Source organism: Mytilus californianus, unplaced genomic scaffold, assembly GCF_021869535.1.
Source record: "Mytilus californianus isolate M0D057914Y unplaced genomic scaffold, xbMytCali1.0.p SCAF_6, whole genome shotgun sequence".
NCBI classification, from domain to species: Eukaryota; Metazoa; Mollusca; class Bivalvia; order Mytilida; family Mytilidae; genus Mytilus; species Mytilus californianus.
This window is the reverse complement of record NW_026262712.1, coordinates 74,415,750-74,429,094: the sequence shown is the minus strand read 5'-3', so window position 1 is coordinate 74,429,094 and position 13,345 is coordinate 74,415,750.

Genomic DNA, 13,345 nt, shown 5'->3' with positions numbered 1-13,345 from the left:
AATTTTCAACACGAAGTTTGCAAATTTGACCTTTCAGCCATTTTAGCCTGTATTTTATACTGCAATGTTAAAAGCCTCTCGCTTCGATTTTTAAAAAAGCTCAGGAACCTTGATTTTTTCAACGACAGTCATTATGTTTCGTTTAAATGGTGTATATTGTTGTGTATATTTATTTTCTGTCCCCGTAACCTGTCTATCACTTAAATTAAATTTAAAACAGACATTTTTTCAAAATTCCCTATCATTTCAATATAGTTTCCGTGACCCGTATCCGATTTCTTTAGTATAATATTCAAATAAGCAAAGTGGCGTTGATTTCTGGATATGCGACCAGCAGGAAAGAAGGACAGGGAATACGGAACGTAGACGTCACTCAAAAGAAGGACGGAGTTGGACGCAAACGAATGGAAAGAAAAGGACAGGGGTTGGATCACGTGGAGACACAAGGACCAGAATAAAATGCTGAAATATCATCAGGTTTAAACATGTATGTGAAATATGCAGTGGCAAACACAGGAAGGCCCAATGTAATAACCGGGCCCAAGAAAGAAGTAACAAAAAGTATTATTTTTTATTCATTGGGAAATACTTCTGTTAAAGTATCTGTCTTGGAAAATTATTTAGAATTTTACCCACATAACAATGTAGCACATGAAATTATATCTGGTTTCAAATATGGTTTTTCATTAAAATATTTTGGCTCTAGGGAACCAAGGGAGAGTTCTAATTTAAATAAAAGTATAAAAAAAGTGCAATAGAGCTACCCAACATTTTTTAAGAAAAACTAATGAAGGAAGTCAAACTTGGTCGCATTACTGGTCCTTTCAGATACCCGCCTTTTCCCACACTTCAGGTATCACCAATGGGGCTAGTGCCAAAAAAGAATGCAGATTTTAGACTTATTCAACATTTACCTATCTTGAGAATAATTCAATGAATGATTTTATAAAGATCATTGTTCAGTGCAGTACAGTTCAGTGGACGAAGCAGCATGTTTGATTAATATGCACAAAACATTTGCCCGTTTAAGTCAGTGTGATGTAAAGGCGGCTTTTCGCATATTGCCAATAGACAACTTTCGAGTTCGATGCATTTCCGTCAAAAACTCTGGTTTTAGTGAACATCATTCGTGCGTTTAGGGGCATCGTCACTTCCATTCCAATGTTGAGCGAGTGGTTGGAAAACTATAATGCTATATTGCACGAATTATTCGGCAAATTAAATTCTCATAATTGACAATCAGCACTGCTGTCATTAAGGAATTGTGATTAAGTACTTACAAAACAAACGTTATTTCTAGTTTATCCTGCACAATGACGATCAATAAGACGCTTGATGAACGTTAATAGTGCAGGGATACAGGCGATCCCCTCTATCTGGTAAATGACGTCATAAAGGCGGTCATAATTGACGAGTTTTTTTTTTGGTGAAGGATGTACTAGAAAGTGGTCTATTGCCCCGCAGGATTTTGACTTGTTTGGGATAAAATTTCAGGGTGAATATTATCTTAATAAAATGCTGCCAATGGGGGCCTCAATAAGTTGTGCCCTTTGGGAGAAATTTGCAAAAGCTTATAGATAAAGATAATACAGCAAAAAAAATGGAAATGATAATATCCTCCATTATTTAGATGATTTTCTTTTTGTCGAGTCGAGCCAAACATCAAAGGTTGGCAATACTTTGAAGATATTTCAAGAGGTATGCGATAAAATAGGTATTCGTCTTGCTAGTGACAGGACTACTTTGCCTACTACATTACTGATTTTTTGGGGTATAGAATTTGATACGCAAAATTTAACCATGCGGCTTCCAAATGAAAAACTTGTCAAACTCTCACAAAAAATCAGAGATACCTTAGACAGTTCTAAAATAACAGACTTGCAATCTCTTCTTGGGCTCCTGAATTTTGCTTGCAAGGTGGTTGCTCCAGGCCGCACCTTCTGCCGCAGACTCATAAATTCAACAATGGGGGTAAGGAAATCATATTACAAAATTCGAGTAAACAAGCAGATGAAAGCAGATTTAGGAGTTTGGTTAGACTTTTTAAAACAATACAATGGTGTCACTGTAATAACCGACAATGTATGGGTTTAAAACGAAAAAAAATAGAGTTCTTCACGGATAGTGCAAAGGGAGGGGGGCACAGGTGGGTATGGGATCTATTGTGCAGGTCAGTGGGCCCAAGGCATATGGCCAAAATATGGGTTGAAATTGGAATCACCAGAGATATGACATTGCTAGAGTTGTTTTCAGTTGTAGCAGCACTAATGTCCTTGGAATCATATTTTGTTAACAAAAAAGTTATTTTTCATGTTGATAATGAGACGGTTACTCGAATCATTAATATGAAAACTAGCAAATCAAGTACAGTTATGACTTTAGTAAGACACATAGTTTTAATGAATTTAAAAAACAATACGTCAGTTAAGGCAATTTATATCCCTTCAAAACCAAACCAAATTGCTGATTGTCTTTCTCGTTCTCAGTGGGGGGAGTTCACCCTTTATAACATTTGATTTAGTTTATTGTCCCATACAAGAATATATATATGGTTTAGGGGTGGGGATCTCAACCGTTTACAAGTTTTCAAAAAGAAGGGGGTGGGGATGACCCCGTGGACTCCCCCTATATTTTATTGGATTTGATTTATTGTCCCATACCAGAAAATATGTGGTGTAGGGGTGGGGATCTCGACCGTTTACAAGTTTTCACAAAGAAGGGGGTGGGGTGTATCCAGGGACTCCTATATTTCATTTGATTTGTTATCTTGTTCCATACATGAAAATATGGTTGAGGGGTAGGGATCTCGACAGTTTACAAGTTTTCATAAAGAAGGGGGTGGGGTAACTCCTGTGGACTCCCCTATATTTCATTTGATTTGTTTAATTGTCCCATACAAGAATATATATGGTGTAGGGTTTGGCATATCGACTGTTTACAAGTTTTCGAAAAGAAGGAGGTGGGGTGACCACAGGGACTCCCCCTATATTTCATTTGATTTGTTCTATTGTCCTGTTATCATTACTGAAGACTCTGTGTGTCTATCACTTAATGTTTTCAAGTAATAGTCATTTGAAAATTGAAAAAAAATAAAATCCCATAGGGTTCTATAGTAAACCCCTCCCTTATTAAGTCCCCTCAAAATACCCCTAAATAGACCCCAATGCACAAACGAAAGATTGATGGCTCCGCTAGACATGTTAGTCTTACATTTTATGAAACCCTACGTAAATCTGACAAGCGGTTCGTGATGTCTTTTTAGACGGTCCGAGTGGACTCGGTCCGACTTGTCTCGGGGACGAGTTGTCCACATTTCGTAAAACATCCCATCAACGTCGATTTTCGGATCTGTTTCATTCATAAACAACAACAACTTTGGCAAGTCAGTGATAAACGGAATAATATAATAAAAGAAAGGAAAGGAATTGAAATGTTCATGCATTTAATTGAAATCAATTAAATAATCACAATCTTCTTAAACATGTCAAATGAAAAGAACATCATTATTAACAAAACTTACTTTATAACATCAGAATACTTACTAGCTTACGAACTTACGGTTCGTGTAAGTTGAAATTACCGCCAACTGAGACTTCTATATATTTATAACTTTATTTCCTCTATTATAGAGATTTGGTGTACATGAACAATATTCCTGCGCCTTTTGCCATTGTGGAAATGTAAACGACTTGTAATTAGAGATTTTCGGCGATGAAATATTTCATACAATTGTTCTTTGACATCTTAGCCCAAAGCACATGGGATAATTCATTACGTACGGATTTCTTTTAAGCACTACTTCCTATGTGCAACTTCAAAGATTTTGGGTAGTTCGACGATCATTTAAGTTTTTTCTGGTCATATTTTTTCTATTCCAGAATTGAAAGTATGAAAAAAGTGCCCAATTAGTTATAAATAACATATAAGCCAGCTAGATAATAACAATAGCACTTTTTACACCATTCAGTGGGAAGAACAAAAATCTAGGGTGGTAGCATAATGCAGCTTAACTGCATAAAAATCATACAACTTGGCTCTGTCAATACTTTGTAATTTTAAATCATCTTACAAATTGAAAAAGCATTGGCCAGTGCCAGTCAATGATTTGCTAGGTTTTATAGCTTTTTTGTCAGTACAAGTTCTTTCTGGTGGTACCATATCATCTTATATATCAGGAGTTTCATATCATCATAAAATACAAGGCATACAGGATACTACAAAATTCTTTATAATTGGCAAGGCATTAGAAGCAATAAAAACAATTCAAGGAGGGAAACGTAATGACATTAGAGCACCAAAGAGTTGCCTTCTTTGGTTTGCTAAGGGTAGAGGAAGTCACTTCTTCAAAAACTAAGTCTGTTATAAATGGCTCCAACTTAACAATTGCTGATATTTTAGTTATGAAAAAAGTCCTGGAGCTAAGAGTAAGGTGGTCAAAAACTGACCAAAAGGGAAAGTCCGTTACTTTATTGATACCTGGGAACAAAAAAAATACTGTCCGATACGACTCATTAACGAATACTTAAAGGAACCATCTACCTATAACAATAACGATTTGTTTATACATTATAATGGTATGCCTGTAATGATATTGCTATATCATCTTATTGATCTGTTTACATTTATAGAGACTCCGCCTATCTTATCTTGATTGACAATATTAACAGTTACACGTGCTTAAAGTTCATTGACTTTATCTATATATAACACTCTGGGGTTTTATATCATGTGCAGTTCTATATCATGTAGTCTTACAATAAACATGTATTAATTATATGGATTAACTCAATTGGCCTCTAACGATGGTAACTTAACATGGTGTCAGATGTAAAAACGACTTTAAAATAGTTAATAGCAAATGCTATCGTTATTGTTTGGTGCGGAAAAGATAAAAGAAAGAATGGATGGTCATTTTAAGCAACCGCCAGAAATGGATTTTTCCCATGAAGACAACCTATCCGAGAAATGGAAAAGGTGGAAACAAACAATGAACTTATACCTAGAAGTAGCTATGGGTGAAAAAAAAACAGAAAAGGAACAGTGCAGAGCTGTCTTATATGTCATTGGATTAGAAGGCCGAGAAATTTACAATACATTCAATTTTGGTGAAAATGAAGCTGATAAACTTGAAGTACTGCTGAAAAAATTCGAGGACTATTGCATCCCGAAGAAGAATGTTACAGTAATCAGACATCGTTTCAACACACGCGTTCAAAATTCGAGTGAAAGTATTGATCAGTATTTAACAGACCTGAAGTTAATTGCCAAGAACTGCGAATTTGAACACTTAAAGGATGGACTCATTCGTGATCGAATAGTTTGTGGCACGAACTCTTCCAGAGTAAAAGAACGTTTACTTCGAGAGGATGGGTTGACACTGGACAAAGCTGTTGGTATTTGTCGCGCCGACGAAGAATCTAGAAAACAGATGAAAACGTTAAACGAGGAAGAACAAGTACACGCTTTGAGGAGGAAAACTCAAAATCAGAGACCCAACCGTAAAGAAGGCTACGCAAAGAAAGGTCCGAGCAGACGAGATCATGAGAAGCGAGAGTCGAATTCGAGTTTCAGTTGTGGAAAGTGCGGAACAACTCACGAGAGAAGAAACTGTCCCGCAAACGGTAAAAGGTGCCATAAATGCAAAAAGCCGAATCACTATCAGAAGTTTTGTAAATCAAAGTTTTCGAAAAGTGTTCACGGATTAGATGATATTCTTCATGCGAATCGGACGGAGAAAATTACTTCGTAGGAGCAGTAAACAGAAAAACGGAAATCAAAGAAAATGCTTGCTTTTCATCATTCAAATTGAAAGGTAAGACAGTACAATTTAAAATCGATACTGGTGCTCAAGTCAACATCTTACCGCTTTCAATTTACAAGAAATTGTCAAACGTCAAATTAAGCAAAACTTCCACTACTCTTACTAGCTATTCAGGAGATAAACTCAAAGTTGTAGGAAAATGTTCGTTGCATTTAAAAGACAAACACTGTGAATTCTTTGTGACGGACACAAATCAATCTCCGCTATTAGGATTCAAGGCATCAAATGAGTTAGGTCTAATTCATGTTATCATGACGGTACAAACAGACGTTGACGATCCTGTCAAATCGTTTCCGAAAGTCTTTACAGGCTTAGGATGTCTAGAAAAACCGTACCATATTAAAATAGACTCAAGCGTCAATCCTGTAATAAACCCGCCGAGAAAGATACCAGCCGCGCTTCGAGAAAAGCTTAAAGGTACATTAAAAGAAATGGAAGACAAAGAAGTAATCCGAAAGGTCGATGAACCGACAGACTGGGTGAATTCGTTGGTTGTTGTAGAAAAGCCGAAAACAGGAAAGTTGAGGATTTGTTTAGATCCAAGAAATTTGAATAAAGCGATAAAAAGAGAACATTTTGTGCTACCAACAATAGAGGACATAACCACACGACTGACAGGTGCTAAGTATTTGAGTAAACTAGATTGTAATAACTGATATTGGCAGTTACGCATGGATAAAGAGAGCCAACTCCTTACTACGTTTAACTCTCCATTCGGGAGGTACTGCTTCTTGCGAATGCCTTTTGGAATTAAATCGGCTCAAGAAGTCTTTCAAAAACGAGTGTCACAATTGTTTGAAAACTTAAAAGGAGTTGAAACTGATATCGACGACATTCTAGTGTGGGGAACAGCGAAAGGAACACGATGATAGACTTCGCTCAGTTCTTAACAGATGTCAAGAGGTTGGACTAACGTTAAATGCCGACAAATGCAAGTTTCGAGTCAAAGAAGTGACGTACATAGGGCACACTCTAAGCGCAGATGGAGTAAGACCCGATCAGGAAAAAATACGAGCTATCAAAGAAATGCCGGCTCCAACAGACAAAAAAAGGGTACAACGACTACTAGGGACAATTAATTACTTGGCAAAGTTTGTTCCGAACATGTCAGCAGTTACAGAGCCTATCAGAAAGCTATTGAAAGAAGAACACGAATTCATTTGGACACATGAACAGCAACAAGCATTTGAGAAATTGAAAGACATTATAAAAAAGAATCCAGTATTAAGTTTCTACGATGTGTCAAAACCAGTAACTGTAAGTTGTGATGCATCCCAATGCGGTCTTGGGGCAATGTTGATACAAGACAATAAACCTGTTGCATATGCATCAAGATCATTGACAGATGCCGAAAGCAGATATGCCAACATAGAAAGAGAATTGCTTGGTGTGCTATTTGGATTGGAAAGATTTAATGATTATACGTATGGTAACCACATAAATGTTGAATCTGACCTCAAACCGTTAGAGATGATCGTGAGAAAATCTCTAGGGTGTGCTCCGCCACGACTACAGAGGATGTTATTGAGGTTACAAAAATACGATTTCTCACTGAAGTATATACCAGGGAAAGATTTAATAGTTCCAGACATGTTATCGCGAGCGCCGATAAAGATCAACACAAATAATGAAGTGGAAAATGATATAGAGTGTTTCGTGAACATGGTCATAACAAATACATCAATGTCTGATAGAAATCTAGAACAAATAACGGAAGAAACTTCAAAGGATGGTACTTTACAAACACTGACCAGGCTAATAATAGATGGCTGGCCAGATGATAAAAATGAGGTTCCAAAGGAGGTTTTTGAATACTGGAATTTCCGGGATGAATTATCCAACGTAAATGGAATTATTCTAAAAGGAGAAAAAATAATTATTCCAGCGAGTATGAGAAAGAATATGCTCAACAAACTACACGAAGGACATTTGGGAATAGAAAAAACCCGAAAATTAGCAAGAGACTCTATATTTTGGCCAGGAATCAATGCACAGATTACTGACTTTATTTCTAAATGTAGTGTGTGCTTAGAAAGCAGAAGATCAAACACAAAAGAGCCAATGGCAGAAAGTGAAACTCCAGAACTACCGTGGATGACAGTTGGTACTGATATTTTTTATTGGAACAATAACAATTACCTAATCATTGTCGATTATTACTCAAGATATTTTGAAATTGCGAAATTAGAGAACATACGTGCGTCATGCGTTATAACACACATGAAATCCGTTTTTGCGAGACACGGCATACCGTCAAAAGTCCGAAGTGATTCAGGATCACAATACGTATCAGCTGAATTTCGACAATTTGCAGAATCATGGGGATTCACACACACAGTGTCTAGTCCACACTATCAACAATCCAATGGACTAGCCGAAAGATTCGTTCAAAGCGTCAAGAAAATGCTAAGCAAATCTAAACAGGACGGAAAAGATCCGTATATTGCTATGTTAAAATACAGAAATACGCCGTTGGAAAATCTTGACTCACCAGCTCAACTCTTAATGAATAGAAGACTGAGGACAACTATTCCAACAATAAAGAACCGTTTGAAACCAAAATGCGGTAATTTGAAGAACACGCAAAGGAAAATGAAACAGCAAAAAATAAATCAAAAACAATATTACGATAAAAGTTCAAAACCATTACCGGAACTACAACCTAATGACACTATACGATTCCAGCACAATCCTAAAGGAAAATGGGACCAAGGAACTGTCGTAAGAAATAATAACACTCCGAACTCATACGTCATTGAAACACCAGAAGGACAAATTTTCAAACGAAAAAGAAAACATTTATTGAAAACAAAAGAAGACAAAATCGAACAAACATCTCAAGAAGCAAATGAAAACAATCACAACGATTTTGACAATATAAATGATGAACAATCTTTAGAACCATCGTTTGTTAGAAGAAGTGAGAGATCCGTCAAAAAACCTACTCGATTAATAGAGGAGTGTTAAATTCAAAAGGAAATCTGAGTAGTGCCGTAAGGGACAGAATAATGCCCTTGCTCAGATTTTGCGAGCAGGAAAAGGCAGGATAGTCTATCCTGGCCTTACGTTTGTACGAAATTATTTAAATAGATAATCACAATTTATTAAAACTTGTCCGTCAAAATTATTTAATTTAGTATACGTTTTCTATTCATTGGCGAAAACATTTTATCTATTTTCTTTATTGATCAACATGTGATTTTCTAAAGTAATTTCGTATGATCGTTAAATTTCATGCTTGTCTGTAAATATTTATCGTAGTTAATTAGATTCAACATACAACACAAACTGGCTAGACTTTCAATGTGACTTCATGAACTGTGTTAAATTTAATTGCTTGTCTCAAGAGGGGGGTTGTAATGATATTGCTATATCATTTTATCGATCTGTTTACATTTATAGAGACTCCGCCTATTTTATCTTGATTGACAATATTAACAGTTACACGTGCTTAAAGTTCATTGACTTTATCTATATATAACACTCTGGGGTTTTATATCATGTGCAGTTCTATATCATGTAGTCTTACAATAAACATGTATTAATTATATGGATTAACTCAATTGGCCTCTTACGATGGTAACATAACAATGCCTTTAACTAGATACCAATTCAGCAGTATACTGGAAAAGGCTTTACGTTTTCTTCATATCAGTAAAGGTCATTTTAGTTCACATAATTTTAGATTTGGTGGAGCCACTCAACTGGCCAGGCAGGGGGTCTTAGAGGAGGTAATTATGATATTAGGCAGATGGAAATGCATGCTTATTCTCGCTATATTAGGTTGCAATTTTTCTAGTTACAAAAGGCTAACAAGCTACAAGTTTTCACAGGTCGCAAGGTTTTATGGATTGTTGGAAGTTCCCTTGTTCATTGGGCCAATGTAGAGGCAAAGAAATATGGTAGAACCAACCTTGGACTGGAGTCCAAAGGAGTCTCAGCATACTGGATTGGGCAACCAGGTTTACAGTTCAAAGATTTGGACTCCCTACTGGATGCAAACAGAAAATTGTTACCTTCTCATATTAATATTATTCACTGTGGGGCTAATGATTTGACAGATTTAGAATTGACAGGGAAGGGTTTAATTGAAAATGTAAAATGTTCTATCCTACGTTACCAGGCTTTATTCAAAAGTGTTATTATAATATGGTCTTCAATGCTACAGCGCAGATACTGGCATTTTGCACCCTTACACATGTTACATACAGGTCCAATAATCGAACAGATGAGAAAAAGAGTGAATTCAGTGGTCAAAAACTTTGTAATAGAAAATGGGGGAAAAGCTATTTTACATGAGAATATTAGGGCAAGTGAAGTGTCTTTATACAAAACAGATGGAACTCATTTATCACAAACTGGAAATCAGGTTTTCTTAAATAATACACAAGAGGGCACAACAAAATCAACTTTTCCAATGCTTCAATAATGAAAATTTTGTGGAGGTGAGAACTCAAGTCAAATTTGGTAGCTGACTTGAGCTCTCATGTGACGGTTCAGGAAGACTGGTAGTGATTGGGGGATTATTTCAATCGGCCCTTGCTCTGGGCCTGACAAGTTCTACAATTTGCAGGTTTGGAAAATGTGGTTAGTGGTAACGCTGGGGTCTACAGATGGGTAACTCTTGGACCTCCTCCCTCCACCTCATCTTATAGAGGGGAGGCCTACACCTGCCAACAGGTGGGGCACTAATAACTGGAGCATTGGTAATACGAGTGTTTTCCCAGGTCACTCCCCATGGTAGGTGGTGGTGTAACCGTGTTTAACACCCAGGGGTTTTTATGACACTATTTCAACATAGGTCAGCTGATAGCCATTGTGTATAGGTAATCGGTAGTCACCCTGGCGCCTCAACAAAATATTATAGAATACTCTGTAGCCAAAGTAATGCCCCAAGTAAAAATGTATATTCTAGTCATGAAAATGTAAATACAAGTTGGTGTAATAAAATGTATGTTTAATTAGAATGATTGTTTGTATAAGTGGTAAAGGTTATAAATGAAAAACAGAGGATGGAACCTCTACACAAATGAGTATAAAATACAGAAAGTCTGTAGTATTTTAATCTTGGTATTTGTGAATTACAATAAACAACAGACAAAGAAAGACAACTCTATAACAATGTTTAATCACTTTGTAATTAAAGGAAGGACTTCAACATAGTTAAGAAACTACAACAACTCTTGATCGTTGTTCTTCATCTCATTGTTATTCGTTCAGTATTATTTTAGGGTCTTCTTCTATGAGTATTGCAATTAATAGAGATTATAAAAATTTTATATTTTCAATAATCTGGTTTAATTCAATCAACTATTTGTGGGGTTCTGTGGGTGTTGCAGCCTTTAGCTCATTGCCATTCATGGCATGGTCATAGATGGCGATCCCACGTGGAATTTGAATTTTGGAATTCCCGTATCGGGCACTTGTTAATTTGCTGTCGACAACAAAGCAGGTGCTGCAGAAAATAGTTTAATTACTGTAAAAGTACTTTAATTCGTGGGTATCAATTTTCATGGTTAGAGCAAAAGTTACATGTTCGTGGGTTTTTAATTTCGTGGATTTTAGTTTTCTAAAAAAAAAACCAAACAAATAGAGTGTAAAATTGAAGCCATGAGAAACGAAGATTACAAATTGTCTCGATTGAAGGAAATTGCAAAGTAAACATTTAAATTATTGCACCCGTGTAGTGATGACACTAATTAACCTGAGATCGAGTGATCAACAGATTAAAGACCTTCAAATGTGTTAATTAGGTCATAAACATGTCTCTTAAAGAAATCAGTTACATAAACAAATGCCATAAATGTACATTGAATTGTAAAATTAATTCTTATCAAAGGCAAACCCAGCATGGAATTGTTATTTCCCGTACAAGAATTATGAGGATATAAAATGAACACTTTATTATAGCATATCATCACCGGAAATCGGACTTTCATCAATCAAAATATTTTTTATGAGAATTAAACGATCAGAAGTTGTACAGTTTATGTTTTTAAAGATTAAATGGGTATACTCCTGTCTGCAGTTGTAGTTCATAGAGAATTTGCCCTGAGACTACTATTATAGTCGTCTCAGATTTGCCGATATTCAATGTATTCTCTAGATCATATCGGTAGTCAAACCTACATGGGAATCTTTTCATGTCTTAATTTGGACAATAGTTGTTATATTTCGTTGGACACTTAAATTCGTGGATAAAGTCATCCACGAAAACCACGAAAATTTGTTCCCCACGAATAAAAGTACTTTTACAGTATTTAAAACCCAACCACCCTCCCATATGAGAATAGTTGCTGCTACTTTTGTTTTATATTTTCAGGCACTAGTTTGCTGTATTTGGTTGCAATATTATGGTCACCGGTATCCAAGCAGTTCCTCCATGGTATTGGACCAATACAGGATAGTTTGGAGTAAATTTGCGTTTCTTTGATTTGGACATTTCCTTTATTAAGCACTTTAATTACATATAGACTATTATGATTAAGCAACCAGAAAGAATTACATTTTATATTAATTAACAATTTTATTAATTAGGAAGAAAACGAGGAATTTTAAAGAAATTATTTTCTCATACCATCCTTAGGCGCAGAGTCAATCTTGATAGGGGGAGGTCCAGGGAGATTGGTAGTGATTGGGGGATTATTTCACTCGGCCCTAATGCTCTGGGCCTGACAAGTTCTACAATTTGCAGGTTTGGAAAATGTGGTTAGTGGTAACGGTGGGGTCTACATATGGTAACTCTTGGACCTCCTCCCTCCATCTCATCTTATAGAGGGAGGCCTACACCTGCCAATAGGTGGGCACTAATAACTGGAGCATTGGTAATACGAGTGTTTTCCCAGGTAACTCCCCATGGTAGGTGGTGGTGTAACCATGTTTCACTCCCAGGGGTTTTTATGACACTATGTCAACATAGATCAGCTGATAGCCATTGTGTATAGGTAATCGGTAGTCACCCTGGCGCCTCAACAAAATATTATAGAATACTCTGCAACCAAAGTAATGCCACAAAGTAAAAATGTATATTCTAGTCTTGAAAATGTAAATACAAGTTGGTGTAATAAAATGTATGTTTAATTAGGATGATTGTTTTTGTATAAGTGGTAAAAGGTTATAAATGAAAAACAGAGGATGGAACCTCTACACAAATGAGTATAAAATACAGAAAGTCTGTAGTATTTTAATCTTAGTATTTGTGAATTACAATAAACAACAGACAAAGAAAGACAACTCTATAACAATGTTTAATCACTTTGTGATTAACGGAAGGACTTCAACATAGTTAAGAAAATACAACAACTTTTGATCGTTGTTCTACATCTCATTGTTATTCGTTCAGTATTATTTTAGGGTCTTCTTCTATGAGTATTGCAATTAGTGTCTCTTCAGTGATGTTAGGAATCGGAACAGTATTTGGAAGGCCATATAATTTAACTCAATTTAAGATAGACTCTTGAATTTTGAAGAGTAGAAATAGGATGAACGGATCATATAAACCCGAAGGCAAATATAATACAAGCC